Source organism: Musca domestica, unplaced genomic scaffold, assembly GCF_030504385.1.
Source record: "Musca domestica strain aabys unplaced genomic scaffold, Musca_domestica.polishedcontigs.V.1.1 156, whole genome shotgun sequence".
NCBI lineage: Eukaryota > Metazoa > Arthropoda > Insecta > Diptera > Muscidae > Musca > Musca domestica.
Window position 1 is genome coordinate 79,619 of NW_026712214.1, and position 18,945 is coordinate 98,563.

Below are 18,945 nucleotides of genomic sequence, written 5' to 3' on the forward strand. Positions count from 1 at the left end.
CCAAAAACGAAGAAGAACCTTGTTAAGGTTTTCTTCGTCAGATAGACTGACTTTAACGGAAAAGACTGATAGATGTTGAGGGGGAATAGAACCAGTAATGATCCAACCAAAGACCGTATTTTGTGCTATTAGGGAGCCAAATATATTGGTGTGAATTCCCTGTAGCAGAATCTTCGAATAAAGATCTGCTCCCAGCAAAAGGTCAACAGGGCGACTGTTGAACAGATTTGGATCAGCCAAACGTAGATTTGGCAAACGAGAAACGAAGTCGCTATTGACAGAAAACGAAGGCAGATTGCCAGAGATGGAAGGTAAAATCAGGGCAGTAGTTTCCATTGAAAGCGAAGCATCCAATGGAGAACTTATACAAATTGAACACAACTTGCGCGACGTAGTCGAAACTGTCTGATTAATGCCAGAAATTGTAGCAACAGTTGTAGTGGAGGCGAGGCCTAGTATGTGCTGTAAGCGATCTTTATTACAAGCTTCTGAAGCAGGGTCAATTAATGCTCTGGCAGGGTACGTGGTACCCTGGTGAACGATGTTCACCATTGCCGTGCCTAATAGAACATTTCGACTTTGAGCGGTATGAAATACCTGTCTATTAGCAGAGCTGGAAGTTAGACCGGAAGAAGTGGAGGGTTGATCAGAAGAAGCTACGTTCCTAATTTCAGAAGTTGCTGCAGTCGAAGACGTGGAATTATCTCTATGTAATAGAGTGTGATGTCTTTTATTACATTTACTACAATAGTATGGACTACTGCAGTGGTTGACTAAATGTTTAGGAGACAGACAATTTAAACAACAATTATGTCGCCTAATGGTGTTAATTCTTTCAGGAACTGAAAGTTTTAGAAATTTTTGGCATGCTCTGATATGATGCATTTGTCGTGGACATAAAATGCATGTTTTATTGGAGGGTGCTCGGGATGGCCTAGATGACGAAGGTGAATTACGAGGCGTAAAAGTAGGGGATCGGTTCGTGCCAGCATTCGTGAAATGTGAACGAACTTTTTTACTACTTTGCGGTTTGACGTTGTCAATACCTCTAATGTCACGAAGGCAGGTAAGAGTTTGGATGCGTTCTGTAAGAAACTTATCCAAATCTTCCCAGGAAGACAAAGCTGATTTATTTTTGATACTTTGTTCCCAAAGTGTGACGCTATTTTTGGGAAGCCTTTGAAGACATATGAACACTAAAATAGGGTCCCAGCCTTCAGTTGGCACATCATAGTTTAACATGGCCGAAATGCACCCATTTATGCCTCTTTGCAATTTTTTTAAACCTAAACTTGTTTCACTGTCTAGTACTGGCAGGTCAAATAAAAGCTTAAGTTGGTGGTTCACCAAAATACGTGGATTGTCATATGTTTGTTTTAGAGCTTTCCACGCAAGACCAAAGTTTTTGTGGGTAAGTGAAAACTTAGCCACTATGTCATGGGCGTCGCCACTGGTCTTATTGTTTAAATGACATAGACGTTCAATGTCACTAATGCCAGTATTGTTAATATACACTGCCGAGAATAAGTCTCTAAATGTAGGCCAGGAAAGAAAGTCGCCATTAAATATTTCTATGTCACAAGGCGGTAAATTCAACCTATGACCAGAATTATCACCACCACAGGTTGTGAGTGATGAGTTATAAGATATTGGCGAATGAGACGAAGCCTCCAAAATCGAAGCTCTATCCTCGGAACGAGGAGTAGGCTGATTGACGGGGTTAACCTCGGAACGAGATACAGTCCTATTACCTACGCTAGCCTGAGGAGACGATGTCGCCATCGATGACTTAGGCGGAGCCCGAAGTTCATCTAACTTCCTATTTATGGAAGCTAATACTTTTAAATAACATCTAAATGCGACATCGTATTTAGTGTCAGCGGCAGTGATGTCCTCACCTGAACTGTCTTCTTCTGCAAAATAATTAAGACACTTGTCAAAAACGGTTTTCATCTTTTCCCATAACGTTCTGACCTCAGCTCCCTGTAATTCTAAAATATAGACATCGAGCTCATCGTCCCGTTGGGAACTGAAGTTGGCATCAAATTTAACCAAAGCATCAGTAGCTCGGATGAACAAATCTAGAGGTGTGAGTGGCATTTTATTTCAAAAAAATGAACGTAATTCAGAAAAAAAATAGAAAAATGTCTAAAGTTTTCGTGGAAAACTGTATTTTTTTTAAGAAAACTGCAGGAAAAGTAGCAAACACACCAAGAATTTTCAAAGAATTGTTTGAAAAACAATTTGTACTATGAAAATCTTTAAAAATATGTACCAAAAATACAGCAGAAATATAAAAATATAGAAAAATTTGCAATAAAGGCTTTAATTTCTATAAAGTGACACGTAATGTCGAATAATGTGTGTGAAAATCCAAAAAAAAGTTAGTTTTTCACAAAAATATTAATAAAATGTACTTTAAAGCACGTAATGCTTCAAGAAAATTAATGTGTTTTATTAGAAATACACTGATTTTATAATTAGTCGTTGACTAATCGTAATAAAGTATCGTAGATACGGCAAAAATATTGAGGTTTAACGTGATTAAACCACAAATATATAGAAATGTTAAGAAAATAATTAAATTTTAACTCAAAATTTCTCTCAGTGTATTCGTAAAATGTTTACAGTGTATCGTATAATACCTGCAAACTATGGCAAAGTATCGATGATAACAATTGCCAACGAAAAAATATCAAAAATTTTTAATAAAAAATCAAAAATTCGAAAAAATATTAAAAATATTAAAAATTTCAATAAAACGGACTGTAGGGTGCACGGACTGTAAGATGCACGTTTTCAATCGGTAGCGGACAACAACAAAAAATTAAATCAAAAATATTTTATAAAAATTTAATAATTTTTGATTAAATATATAATATATTATATTTTATTTATATAAAAATAATAATATTTTAATAAATAAGACCGAATATAGGGTGCACAGTGTCGAAAACACAATTTAAATTTAATTTAAGTTGATATCCGCAGGATTCAACACAAAAAATACCCAAAAATGGCACTAAAATATTTTAATCAATTTGTTGGATAATATTAGGAAGTGTGAACACCCCTAATAAATATGATCATATGTTACTTTAATGTAAGTGTCAAATATGTCACAAGGTGGCAACAATCAGCAGAGATGACAATTACTCTCACATATGGTAATTGTTGTTGTGATGATTTTGGTGTTTTGAAGAAAGAAGAAGAAATAAATGAAAAACAAAACACCAAAATGATCAAAAAAGGAAAAAATAGAAGAAATGCGCGAAAACGCGATAAATGAATTAAAATGAATTAAAAAAAACTGTGATTGTGTGTGTATATTTTTTTGGTGTAAACAAAAATTTACAGTGACCGATTTGACACAAAATATTGTTTTTAAAATGAAATTTACCGACGGCAAATGGACGGACGGACGCGCTGTAAAACGACCGACGGTTTATTTTTTTATTATTATTTATCACAACACGAGAATCACGGTATGTCACTATTTATTTGTTAAATAAATAAAGATGTGTACATACCTGTGTTGCTGATATTAATTTATTTCGATAAATAAATAAAATAAATGTTGGTGATCGTTGATCTTTTGTGTTGGTGTTGTTGTCCTCGACGAAGTCGATGATTGCCTTTGTAAAAGGAAAAAAGAGACGGGTTAGTTTTCGTTGAAAATAATCCGGCTCGATTGGACCAATGTTTGCGTTGCAAAATGAAAGAAAAGAAAATAAAACACAATATTTAGAATTTTTACTTCAATGCAGTCGTGGACTGTATATTTTATTGATAATTGTTTGTAAAACAATTATAATTACCTTTTTTACAGGATGTAGGGATTTCTGATGCTTTTTGGTCGTGAACCAATGAGCGAGTGAGATCTTAGCGAATTAAAAAAAGCTAAGATGTCGCAAAGAGGGGTTTAAAAAAGCTACTCGTTACATTTTGTTACTACATTTGTCCTTGTCTACGAAATAAACAAAGACGTATAAATCAGTAGTGAACAAAATGTAACGATGGGATAAAAAAGGACCCGTGGGGAAATTTAAATCATTTACATTAAGAAAAATGCTTTGAAACTATACACCCACTATGCGCTTGAATATTATGATCGAATGGCAGGACAATTTTATTATAATTAGAATTGTGGCATGCGTTTTACAATACATCAACTCCCAAAGTTCGGTCAAAAAAAAAAAATCTTCCAAGGTTGGTGTGATCTCATATGTTAAATTCTGACAGTTGTGTGCCTTTGGGATGAATTCAAAGACGGATCCCTGATTTCTTCCACATTATGGCAGATGGAATTATTGTTTCGCCTCTAGAAAAATCGAAGGAAGAAAAGGCTGATAATGTGGACAGCCTTCCAAAAACCTTAGAGATTCTTTGGACAAATCAAGGGGATGTCTTCACGACGTGCAGAAAATATAATCTGGAGCTGCATCCTGATAAGTGTATATTTTTCAGAAATGAAGTAACCTTTTTGGGTCATAAATGCACTGACAAGGGAATTCTTCCCGATAACTCAAAATATGAGACAATCCAAACATATCCTACCCCAAAAAGCGCGGACGAAAGTAAAAGATTTGTTGCCTTTTGTAATTACTACAGAAGATTTATACCGAATTTTGCAGAATACTCTCTGCCATTAACAAAACTAACTAGGAAAAATGCAAAATTTATTTGGACTGAAGAGTGCCAAAAATGCTTTGAGTATTTAAAGAATTCACTTTTAACCCCAAGAATACTCCAGTACCCCGATTTCAACAAACAATTTTGCATTACTTCCGATGCAAGTAAATATGCATGCGGTGCTGTTCTAAGCCAAGAGCATAAGGGTGTACAATTACCCGTGGCATATGCATCAAGATCCTTTACCAAAGGTGAAAGCAACAAATCCGTAATTGAACAAGAACTCGTAGCAGTACATTGGGCAATAAAATACTTCAGACCATACATATATGGTACAAAATTTTTGGTGAGAAGTGATCACCGCCCATTGACCTAATTGTTCTCTTTGAAGAATCCATCTTCAAAATTAATCCGGATGAGATTGGACCTCGAAGAATGTGACTTTGAAATACAATACATAAAAGGAAAGGACAATTGTGGAGCCGATGCCCTTTCCAAAATTGATTTTGACCATATTAAGAGTATAAAGAGACTCTATATGGTAACAACGCGGTCTAAATCAAAGAAAGACCAAACACAAAAAAATAAAAAATTAACAAGCGTGTCAGACATTCCTAGGGTCTACGAAACACTAAATGCAAAGGAGGTAAAGAAAAGTGTTCGCCTAAAGTTTTTCTCTCTGGTACAACTCCAAAGTGTATCCTTAAATATGGGAGAAAAACTTTAGAAAATGTAAAGATTGATGACCTTATTGCTAATGGAAGCTTTGATCTAAGTCAATTCATTCCTAGGTTGGAAAAAATAACAGGTAATAAGGGAATATTCAAATTACAACTCTCATTAAATGAGGATTTATTCAATATGATTCGAATCAATGATTTCAAAAACTGTGCGAACCAGTTATTAAAGAAACTAACAACAGCATTAACGCCAAAATTAGAGAAAATATCTGCTGACGAGCAGAAAAGAAAACTCCTACAAACGTATCATAATGATCCATTATACGGAGGTCACCCTGGCATCAAAAGAATGTCAGAAAAACTCCGCACTAAATATCGTTGGAAAGGAATGTCTAAAGACACCAAAAACTATGTTAAAAATTGCAGTAAATGCCAAGAGAACAAGTCCCTTAAAAGGACGAAAGAACCTATGTGTATAACGGAAACCCCAGCAAGTGCCTTTGATATTCTCGTTATTGATACAATAGGTCCATTTATTAAGTCAAACAGCGGTAACGAATACGCTGTGACAATTATATGTGATCTCACCAAGTACCTGGTAACTATACCAGTACCCGAAAAAACGGCAAAAACAATAGCTACGGCAATATTTGAAAACTTTGTACTTACATATGGACCAATGAGAAAAGTTTTAACTGACAGAGGAACTGAGTATAAAAACCAGACCCTGCAGGAACTTTTTAAGATGTTGGATGTGAAACATGCTCAATCGACAGCATACCACCATCAAACAGTTGGATCCATAGAAAGGTCACATAGGACATTTAATGAATATATTCGTTCTTATGTGTCATTAGAACGAACGGATTGGGACGAATGGCTTAAATATTTTACATACTGTTTTAATACTACTCCATCAACAATCCATGGTTATTGTCCGTATGAATTGGTTTTTGGCAAAATTCCGACTACCATTGATTCTCTTGGTTTTAACATTGTAGATCCACTTTATAATGTTGACTCTTATGAAAAAGAAGTGAAGTACAGACTCCAAATGGCAAGACAACGAGCAGCCAGAATGATTACTCAATCAAAATTCTCCAATAAATTACAATATGACAAAACGGCTAATCCTTTACACGTACAAATAGGAGATTTAGTACTAGTAGAGAATAATGGCGGCCATAAATTGGAACAATTATTCAAAGGCCCCTACTCTGTCGAAAATATCGATTCTAATGGGAATTGCTCGCTGTCATTGTCGGGCAGAAAAAGTATTGAAGTACATAAAAACCGTTTAAAATTGTTCAATGCATTAAGCAATAACTTGAATAAAGAACAAAAATATTGAAAATACTTATTTTTTTTAACTGCCTTTTAAATATAACTCTGCCTCTAAAATATACGTACATATAAATTTAGCATATACATACAATAAATTATAAAACTTACATAAAACATAGATAACTGGCCATACATATGAAAATATAATAATATAATATATATAGTAATAATATATATAAACATACTTTGATCTAAATCTACTTTAGAGCATTTAACTTTTCAATTCGACTTAGTAAACTAATATATAAGAATACACCTATTAATTAATAACAAAAAATAGGTATATATGTAAAATAATGAAAAAATAAAAACATATTAAATCAATTAAATTAAAACTTAAGATCCCACAACAAAATTTTATAAAATTATTTTGATTTTTTTAAAACCATAAATTATATTGATTATGATTTTTACAAACCATAAACTATATTTTCAAAATATCGCTTAAGTTAAAAACAAATGTTCTATTTTTCGTTATTCTCATGTAATAATTTTTTTACTACAAAATATAATATAGAATAAAAATTGTAACCGTATTTAATAAGTAAAGTTAAATATATATGTAAGCATTAGTCTCTATACAAAAAAAAAAAAAAAAAAAAAAAATGAGTAACTTGTAAACATTAAATGTAATTTTAAAATTAACCAGAACTAACTTCAAATAATGCCAACACTGACTGTTAATTGTAAATTTATGTGAATAAAATTCATGAATTATAAAATTATATGAATTAAACTCAACTAAGAATAATCAACTTAAACCGTTGATTATTCTTTGTTAAAAAGGGAGGTGAAGTGTGTTTGATTCATCCATGTTGCCATACCTTCCGTATGACAACGTATCATACTGGTTTACATATTTGTCCAAGTTGGCATACCTTCTGTATCCAACTAATAGTATGCTTTTACTCAAGTTACAATACATTCAGAAGGTAACTTTACACCCTCACTTTATTGAGGTGTGTTGTCCGCTCCGAGATAGTAAGCGTGCATTATGCTTACTAAGCGTTTTCCCACGCTCACTTTATTTTTCATTTACCTTAAGTTAATTTTTGTAAGATAATATTAGTCCAGTTCTAATTTGAATAAAGTAAGGTGAAGTCGCTTTTAGCGGCTTCCATAATAAAATAAAACTACTTTCATTTCAAGATCTACAATTACTAATCTATTAGAATTTGTTTGTCAAGTTCAAAAAGGTTTTGTGAATGAGCAACAGACTGACGTTATTTACACTGATTTTAGCAAAGCGTTTGATACGGTAGTTCATAAGCTCTTGCTTCAAAAACTAGACTTAATGGGTTTCCCAACATCACTTTTAAACTGGATATCCTCCTACTTACATAATCGTACACAAAGAGTAATTTTTAATGATGTCTCTTCGAAGAATATCATTGTTTCATCAGGTGTACCACAGGGAAGTGACTTGGGCCCTTTACTGTTTGTTCTTTACCTAAATGACATTCCAAACGTAATTCGTTTTTCCAAAATTTTAATGTACGCTGATGATGTGAAGCTTTTTCTTCACGCAAATTCACGTAGTGATCAAATCTCTTTACAATATGATTTATACTCACTCGTAAACTGGTGTAGTATAAATGGTATGACCCTTAATCTAAAAAAATTCAAAAAGTTGTCTTTCTTTCGATCCCGACCTTTATTATCTAATTACTTTATTGACTCCCACAAATTGGATAATGTTGATTCGTTCGTTGATTTGGGCGTAATATTAGATCCTAAGCTTCGGTTTCATTTGTAAGCGTTTTCCCACGCTCACTTTATTTTTCATTTACCTTAAGTTAATTTTTGTAAGATAATATTAGTCCAGTTCTAATTTGAATAAAGTAAGGTGAAGTCGCTTTTAGCGGCTTCCATAATAAAATAAAACTACTTTCATTTCAAGATCTACAATTACTAATCTATTAGAATTTGTTTGTCAAGTTCAAAAAGGTTTTGTGAATGAGCAACAGACTGACGTTATTTACACTGATTTTAGCAAAGCGTTTGATACGGTAGTTCATAAGCTCTTGCTTCAAAAACTAGACTTAATGGGTTTCCCAACATCACTTTTAAACTGGATATCCTCCTACTTACATAATCGTACACAAAGAGTTATTTTTAATGATGTCTCTTCGAAGAATATCATTGTTTCATCAGGTGTACCCCAGGGAAGTGACTTGGGCCCTTTACTGTTTGTTCTTTACCTAAATGACATTCCAAACGTAATTCGTTTTTCCAAAATTTTAATGTACGCTGATGATGTGAAGCTTTTTCTTCACGCAAATTCACGTAGTGATCAAATCTCTTTACAATATGATTTATACTCACTCGTAAACTGGTGTAGTATAAATGGTATGACCCTTAATCTAAAAAAATTCAAAAAGTTGTATTTCTTTCGATCCCGACCTTTATTATCTAATTACTTTATTGACTCCCACAAAGTGGATAATGTTGATTCGTTCGTTGATTTGGGCGTAATATTAGATCCTAAGCTTCGGTTTCATTTGCATATTGATTCTTGCGTTAATAAAGCGAAATCTTTACTAGGATTCATCAAGCGCTGGTCTAAAGAGTTTGATGATCCTTACGTAACTAAAAGATTATTTGTTAGCTTAGTGCGTCCAGTATTAGAATATGGCTGTGTATTGTGGAGTCCATTTTATAAATTTTACTCTGATAAAATTGAATCAGTACAAATTCAGTTTTTAATTTTCGCCTTACGTGGTTTAAACTGGAACGTTTCCGAACCTCTTCCTCCTTATGAGAGTCGGTTACTGTTAATTGACCTTCCATCACTTGAAAGAAGGCGTTTTATGTTAAGAGCACTATTTATCATTAAATTTGTACGCGGTCTCATTGATTCTCCATTTCTTATAGGTGAAATATGCCATAATGTTCCTTCTCGCAGGACTCGTAATTTCGAACCCTTCAAATTATCGTTTGCGAGAACTAACTATGAGCTTAACAACCCTATGAGGTCACTTTGTGTTATTTATAACAGTTTATTTAACACTATTTGCTTAAGTAATCCATTAAATACAATAAAGAACTATATTCTACATATGTAATTTTGTTTGTTTAATGAGTATTCGTTAATTGTTTCATGTCTTTGTCTTAATTCTCCAAACTCATTTTACGGCATCTTATCTACATCTCCCCAAGCGGAACTAGTAGAACTCGCCTTTGAGTAATAGTTGTAAACAGTAGATTGAAATTCTGTTATAAATTACTAAGCTGCTTGATCATCTGGCACTTGATCTACATTTCCCTTTGCGGTACAGTAGACACAGCCAATGTGCAGCGTTTTTTAAAATCTGTACCTTATTAACTTTGTTTACTAATCTGTGTGTGTCTGTTATTTTATTTACTGGCTGATGAAGTTTCTGTAGCCGGTGCGAAACCATCGCTAACACGCCTTAGTCCGGACTTTGGTGTGTACGCGCTCTCTACGTATAGGGAGGTGGCCCCCTCGGTCGGCAGGGGCGGGTGTGAGAGGCGTGGGAACGAACGAAAAATAAGTTGTCTATAACTTGCAGGGATGAATTTACATAGGTGCTTCAAAAGATCATGCTGGTAGTTAAGTAAGTTAATGTAAAATTTAGGATTATTTTAATAAGGTCCTTATTATGAGGTATAGTTACGACGAGTTAGTTTGTAAATACTCGTGTTAACGAACTGCTTCCTAGATGTAAAAAGCCTTCATTGGGCTCTTTCCAAACATGCTTGCCAAGTTCTGAACACAATTTATTTTCCAAATTTTTCGCTGATCTTGATGATGGTTTATAAATCCGTCTTTGGGAATATGGAACACCGTTGTTATTTGGTGAATGATATATAACGTAGTCCAAACTTGTTAAGAGATATTTTCATAAAAGAAAGCCCACTATGCGCTTGAGTATTATGATCGAATGGCAGGACAATTTTATTATAATTAGAATTGTGGCATGCGTTTTACAATACATCAACTCCCAAAGTTCGGTCAAAAAAAAAAAAATCTTCCAAGGTTGGTGTGATCTCATATGTTAAATTCTGACAGTTGTGTGCCTTTGGGATGAATTCAAAGACGGATCCCTGATTTCTTCCACAGTATGGCAGATGGAATTATTGTTTCGCTCTTGAAAAATCGAAGGAAAAAAAGGCTGATAATGTGGACAGCCTTCCAAAAACCTTAGAGATTCTTTGGACAAATCAAGGGGATGTCTTCACGACGTGCAGAAAATATAATCTGAAGCTGCATCCTGATAAGTGTATATTTTTCAGAAATGAAGTAACCTTTTTGGGTCATAAATGCACTGACAAGGGAATTCTTCCCGATAACTCAAAATATGAGACAATCCAAACATATCCTACCCCAAAAAGCGCGGACGAAACTAAAAGATTTGTTGCCTTTTGTAATTACTACAGAAGATTTATACCGAATTTTGCAGAATACTCTCTGCCATTAACAAAACTAACTAGGAAAAATGCAAAATTTATTTGGACTGAAGAGTGCCAAAAATGCTTTGAGTATTTAAAGAATTCACTTTTAACCCCAAGAATACTCCAGTACCCCGATTTCAATAAACAATTTTGTATTACTTCCGATGCAAGTAAATATGCATGCGGTGCTGTTCTAAGCCAAGAGCATAAGGGTGTACAATTACCCGTGGCATATGCATCAAGATCCTTTACCAAAGGTGAAAGCAACAAATCCGTAATTGAACAAGAACTCGTAGCAGTACATTGGGCAATAAAATACTTCAGACCATACATATATGGTACAAAATTTTTGGTGAGAAGTGATCACCGCCCATTGACCTACTTGTTCTCTTTGAAGAATCCATCTTCAAAATTAATCCGGATGAGATTGGACCTCGAAGAATATGACTTTGAAATACAATACATAAAAGGAAAGGACAATTGTGGAGCCGATGCCCTTTCCAAAATTGATTTTGACCATATTAAGAGTATAAAGAGACTCTATATGGTAACAACGCGGTCTAAATCAAAGAAAGACCAAACACAAAAAGATAAAAAATTAACAAGCGTGTCAGACATTCCTAGGGTCTACGAAACACTAAATGCAAAGGAGGTAAAGAAAAGTGTTCGCCTAAAGTTTTTTCTCTCTGGTACAACTCCAAAGTGTATCCTTAAATATGGGAGAAAAACTTTAGAAAATGTAAAGATTGACGAATACGCTGTGACAATTATATGTGATCTCACCAAGTACCTGGTAACTATACCAGTACCCGAAAAAACGGCAAAAACAATAGCTACGGCAATATTTGAAAACTTTGTACTTACATATGGACCAATGAGAAAAGTTTTAACTGACAGAGGAACTGAGTATAAAAACCAGACCCTGCAGGAACTTTTTAAGATGTTGGATGTGAAACATGCTCAATCGACAGCATACCACCATCAAACAGTTGGATCCATAGAAAGGTCACATAGGACATTTAATGAATATATTCGTTCTTATGTGTCATTAGAACGAACGGATTGGGACGAATGGCTTAAATATTTTACATACTGTTTTAATACTACTCCATCAACAATCCATGGTTATTGTCCGTATGAATTGGTTTTTGGCAAAATTCCGACTACCATTGATTCTCTTGGTTTTAACATTGTAGATCCACTTTATAATGTTGACTCTTATGAAAAAGAAGTGAAGTACAGACTCCAAATGGCAAGACAACGAGCAGCCAGAATGATTACTCAATCAAAATTCTCCAATAAATTACAATATGACAAACGGCTAATACTTTACACGTACAAATAGGAGATTTAGTACTAGTAGAGAATAATGGCGGCCATAAATTGGAACAATTATTCAAAGGCCCCTACTCTGTCGAAAATACCGATTCTAATGGGAATTGCTCGCTGTCATTGTCGGGCAGAAAAAGTATAGAAGTACATAAAAACCGTTTAAAATTGTTCAATGCATTAAGCAATAACTTGAATAAAGAACAAAAATATTGAAAATACTTATTTTTTTTTTAACTGCCTTTTAAATATAACTCTGCCTCTAAAATATACGTACATATAAATTTAGCATATACATACAATAAATTATAAAACTTACATAAAACATAGATAACTGGCCATACCTATGAAAATATAATAATATAATATATATAGTAATAATATATATAAACATACTTTGATCTAAATCTACTTTAGAGCATTTAACTTTTCAATTCGACTTAGTAAACTAATATATAAGAATACACCTATTAATTAATAACAAAAAATAGGTATATATGTAAAATAATGAAAAAAAAACATATTAAATCAATTAAATTAAAATTTAAGATCCCACAACAAAATTTTATAAAATTATTTTGATTTTTTTAAAACCATAAATTATATTGATTATGATTTTTACAAACCATAAATTATATTTTCAAAATATCGCTTAAGTCAAAAACAAATGTTCTATTTTTCGTTATTCTCATGTAATAATTTTTTTACTACAAAATATAATATAGAATAAAAATTGTAACCGTATTTAATAAGTAAAGTTAAATATATATGTAAGCATTAGTCTCTATACAAAAAAAATATGAGTAACTTGTAAACATTAAATGTAATTTTAAAATTAACCAGAACTAACTTTAAATAATGCCAACACTGACTGTTAATTGTAAATTTATGTGAATAAAATTCATGAATTATAAAATTATATGAATTAAACTCAACTAAGAATAATCAACTTAAACCGTTGATTATTCTTTGTTAAAAAGGGAGGTGTAGTGTGTTTGATTCATCCATGTTGCCATACCTTCCGTATGACAACGTATCATACTGGTTTACATATTTGTCCAAGTTGGCATACCTTCTGTATCCAACTAATAGTATGCTTTTACTCAAGTTACAATACATTCAGAAGGTAACTTTACATCCTCACTAAGCGTTTTCCCACGCTCACTTTATTTTTTATTTACCTTAAGTTAATTTTTATACCCTCCACCTTGGAAAGGAGGGTATATTAACTTCGTCATTCCGTTTGTAACATCCTTAAATATTCGTCGTAGACCCCATAAAGTATATATATTCATAATCAGCATAAAATTCTAAGTCGATTTAACGATGTCCGTCTGTCTGTCTGTTGAAATCACGATACAGCCCACATTATTTGACGTAGAGCGCCAAAATTTAGCAGAGCAATTGGTATTGTGTCTAGGATGGTTGGTATTGAAAATATATCGGTCCACGTTCTGGTATAGTCCCCATATAACGGTACCTCCCGATATTCGGTATTTTGATGATTTATGCCACATTATTTAACGGATTTGTCTGAAAATTGGTATTTGTGGGTCATAACAGGTCCCTGTATGGTCATATATAGGTCCACGTTTTGGTATAGCCTTCATATAATGGTACCTCCCGATATTCGATATTTTGATTATTTTTGCCACAGTTTTTAACGGATTTGTCTAAAAATTGGTATTTGTTGGTCATAATGAGTTCCAGCTCCGGTGGCGAAACAGTGCATGTATGGGTCCATGATTTGGTATAGCCCCCATATAACGGTACCTCCCGATATTCGGTATTTTGATGGTTTTTGCAACATTTTTTCACTGATTTGTGTAAAAATTGGTATTTGTGAGTCATAATGGGTCCTAGTTCGTGTGGCGAAACATTGTATGTATAGGTCCACGTTTTGGTATAGTCCCCATATAACGGTACCTCCCGATATTCGGTATTTTGATGATTTTTGACTGATTTTTTCACGAATTTCACTGAAAATTTGGTAGTTGTAGATCATAATGGGTCCCAGTTCGTGTGGCGAGTCATTGTAATTATAGGTCCACGTTTTGGTATAGCCCCCATATATAACGGTACCTCCCGATATTCGGTAATTTGATGATTTTTGCCCCTTTTTTCACGTATTTCTCTGAAAATTGGTATTTGTTGGTCATAATGGGTTCTAGCTCCGTTGGCGGAACCTTGCATGTGTAGGTCCACGATTTGGTAGAGCCCCCATATAACGGTACCTCCCGATATTCGGCATTTTAATGGTTTTTGCCACATTTCTTCTAATGTTTCCTTTACCCTATGGTGGAGGGTATTAAAAGTTTGGCCCGGCCGAACTTAATGTTTTTTTACTTGTTGTAAGATAATATTAGTCCAGTTCTAATTTGAATAAAGTAAGGTGAAGTCGCTTTTAGCGGCTTCCATAATAAAATAAAACTTCTTTCATTTCAAGATCTACAATTACTAATCTATTAGAATTTGTTTGTCAAGTTCAAAAAGGTTTTGTGAATAGGCAACAGACTGACGTTATTTACACTGATTTTAGCAAAGCGTTTGATACGGTAGTTCATAAGCTCTTGCTTCAAAAACTAGATTTAATGGGTTTCCCAACATCACTTTTAAACTGGATATCCTCCTACTTACATAATCGTACACAAAGAGTTATTTTTAATGATGTCTCTTCGAAGAATATCATTGTTTCATCAGGTGTACCCCAGGGAAGTGACTTGGGCCCTTTACTGTTTGTTCTTTACCTAAATGACATTCCAAACGTAATTCGTTTTTCCAAAATTTTAATGTACGCTGATGATGTGAAGCTTTTTCTTCACGCAAATTCACGTAGTGATCAAATCTCTTTACAATATGATTTATACTCACTCGTAAACTGGTGTAGTATAAATGGTATGACCCTTAATCTAAAAAAATGCGAAAAGTTGTCTTTCTTTCGATCCCGACCTTTATTATCTAATTACTTTATTGACTCCCACTAATTGGATAATGTTGATTCGTTCGTTGATTTGGGCGTAATATTAGATCCTAAGCTTCGGTTTCATTTGCATATTGATTCTTGCGTTAATAAAGCGAAATCTTTACTAGGATTCATCAAGCGCTGGTCTAAAGAGTTTGATGATCCTTACGTAACTAAAAGATTATTTGTTAGCTTAGTGCGTCCAGTATTAGAATATGGCTGTGTATTGTGGAGTCCATTTTATAAATTTTACTCTGATAAAATTGAATCAGTACAAATTCAGTTTTTAATTTTCGCCTTACGTGGTTTAAACTGGAACGTTTCCGAACCTCTTCCTCCTTATGAGAGTCGGTTACTGTTAATTGACCTTCCATCACTTGAAAGAAGGCGTTTTATGTTAAGAGCACTATTTATCATTAAATTTGTACGCGGTCTCATTGATTCTCCATTTCTTATAGGTGAAATATACCATAATGTTCCTTCTCGCAGGACTCGTAATTTCGAACCCTTCAAATTATCGTTTGCGAGAACTAACTATGAGCTTAACAACCCTATGAGGTCACTTTGTGTTATTTATAACAGTTTATTTAACACTATTTGCTTAAGTAATCCATTAAATACAATAAAGAACTATATTCTACATATGTAATTTTGTTTGTTTAATGAGTATTCGTTAATTGTTTCATGTCTTTGTCTTAATTCTCCAAACTCATTTTACGGCATCTTATCTACATCTCCCCAAGCGGAACTAGTAGAACTCGCCTTTGAGTAATAGTTGTAAACAGTAGATTGAAATTCTGTTATAAATTACTAAGCTGCTTGATCATCTGGCACTTGATCTACATTTCCCTTTGCGGTACAGTAGACACAGCCAATGTGCAGCGTTTTTTAAAATCTGTACCTTATTAACTTTGTTTACTAATCTGTGTGTGTCTGCTATTTTATTTACTGGCTGATGAAGTTTCTGTAGCCGGTGCGAAACCATCGCTAACCCGCCTTAGTCCGGACTTTGGTGTGTACGCGCTCTCTACGTATAGGGAGGTGGCCCCCTCGGTCGGCAGGGGCGGGTGTGAGAGGCGTGGGAACGAACGAAAAATAAGTTGTCTATAACTTGCAGGGATGAATTTACATAGGTGCTTCAAAAATCATGCTGGTAGTTAAGTAAGTTAATGTAAAATTTAGGATTATTTTAATAAGGTCCTTATTATGAGGTATAGTTACGACGTAGTTTGTAAATACTCGTGTTAACGAACTGCTTCCTAGATGTAAAAAGCCTTCATTGGGCTCTTTCAAAACATGCTTGCCAAGTTCTGAACACAATTTATTTTCCAAATTTTTCGCTGATCTTGATGATGGTTTATAAATCCGTCTTTGGGAGCAATACAAATTGTGAATATTGGTGAATGATATATAACGTAGTCCAAACTTGTTAAGAGATATTTTCATAAAAGAAAGCCCACTATGCGCTTGAGTATTATGATCGAATGGCAGGACAATTTTATTATAATTAGAATTGTGGCATGCGTTTTACAATACATCAACTCCCAAAGTTCGGTCAAAAAAAAAATCGTCCAAGGTTGGTGTGATCTCATGTGTTAAATTTTGACAGTTGTGTGCCTTTGGGATGAATTCAAAGACGGATCCCTGATTTCTTCCACAGTATGGCAGATGGAATTATTGTTTCGCCTCTAGAAAAATCGAAGGAAGAAAAGGCTGATAATGTGGACAGCCTTCCAAAAACCTTAGAGATTCTTTGGACAAATCAAGGGGTTTGACACGTGTTGTTTTAAGTTCACGCTATGATCTAAGACCGTCTAATGGAAAGATTGTCTTCATATTAAGATTACTCAAAATGATTACTCAATCAAAATTCTCCAATAAATTACAATATGACAAAACGGCTAATACTTTACACGTACAAATAGGAGATTTAGTACTAGTAGAGAATAATGGCGGCCATAAATTGGAACAATTATTCAAAGGCCCCTACTCTGTCGAAAATATCGATTCTAATGGGAATTGCTCGCTGTCATTGTCGGGCAGAAAAAGTATTGAAGTACATAAAAACCGTTTAAAATTGTTCAATGCATTAAGCAATAACTTGAATAAAGAGCAAAAATATTGAAAATACTTTTTTTTAACTGCCTTTTAAATATAACTCTGCCTCTAAAATATACGTACATTTAAATTTAGCATATACATACAATAAATTATAAAACTTACATAAAACATAGATAACTGGCCATACCTATGAAAATATAATAATATAATATATATAGTAATAATATATATAAACATACTTTGATCTAAATCTACTTTAGAGCATTTAACTTTTCAATTCGACTTAGTAAACTAATATATAAGAATACACCTATTAATTAATAACAAAAAATAGGTATATATGTAAAATAATGAAAAAAAAAAACATATTAAATCAATTAAATTAAAATTTAAGATCCCACAACAAAATGTTATAAAATTATTTTGATTTTTTTTTAAAACCATAAATTATATTGATTATGATTTTTACAAACCATAAATTATATTTTCAAAATATTGCTTAAGTCAAAAACAAATGTTCTATTTTTCGTTATTCTCATGTAATATTTTTTTTACTACAAAATATAATATAGAATAAAAATTGTAACCGTATTTAATAAGTAAAGTTAAATATATATGTAAGCATTAGTCTCTATACAAGGTAAAGTTAAAGAATAATGGCGGCCATAAATTGGAACAATTATTCAAAGGCCCCTACTCTGTCGAAAATATCGATTCTAATGGGAATTGCTCGCTGTCATTGTCGGGCAGAAAAAGTATTGAAGTACATAAAAACCGTTTAAAATTGTTCAATGCATTAAGCAATAACTTGAATAAAGAACAAAAATATTGAAAATACTTATTTTTTTTAACTGCCTTTTAAATATAACTCTGCCTCTAAAATATACGTACATATAAATTTAGCATATACATACAATAAATTATAAAACTTACATAAAACATAGATAACTGGCCATACCTATGAAAATATAATAATATAATATATATAGTAATAATATATATAAACATACTTTGATCTAAATCTACTTTAGAGCATTTAACTTTCAATTCGACTTAGTAAAGTAATATATAAGAATACACCTATTAATTAATAACAAAAAATAGGTATATATGTAAAATAATGAAAAAAAACATATTAAATCAATTAAATTAAAATTTAAGATCCCACAACAAAATTTTATAAAATTATTTTGATTTTTTTAAAACCATAAATTATATTGATTATGATTTTTACAAACCATAAATTATATTTTCAAAATATCGCTTAAGTTAAAAACAAATGTTCTATTTTTCGTTATTCTCATGTAATAATTTTTTTACTACAAAATATAATATAGAATAAAAATTGTAACCGTATTTAATAAGTAAAGTTAAATATATATGTAAGCATTAGTCTCTATACAAAAAAAAATATGAGTAACTTGTAAACATTAAATGTAATTTTAAAATTAACCAGAACTAACTTTAAATAATGCCAGCACTGACTGTTAATTGTAAATTTATGTGAATAAAATTCATGAA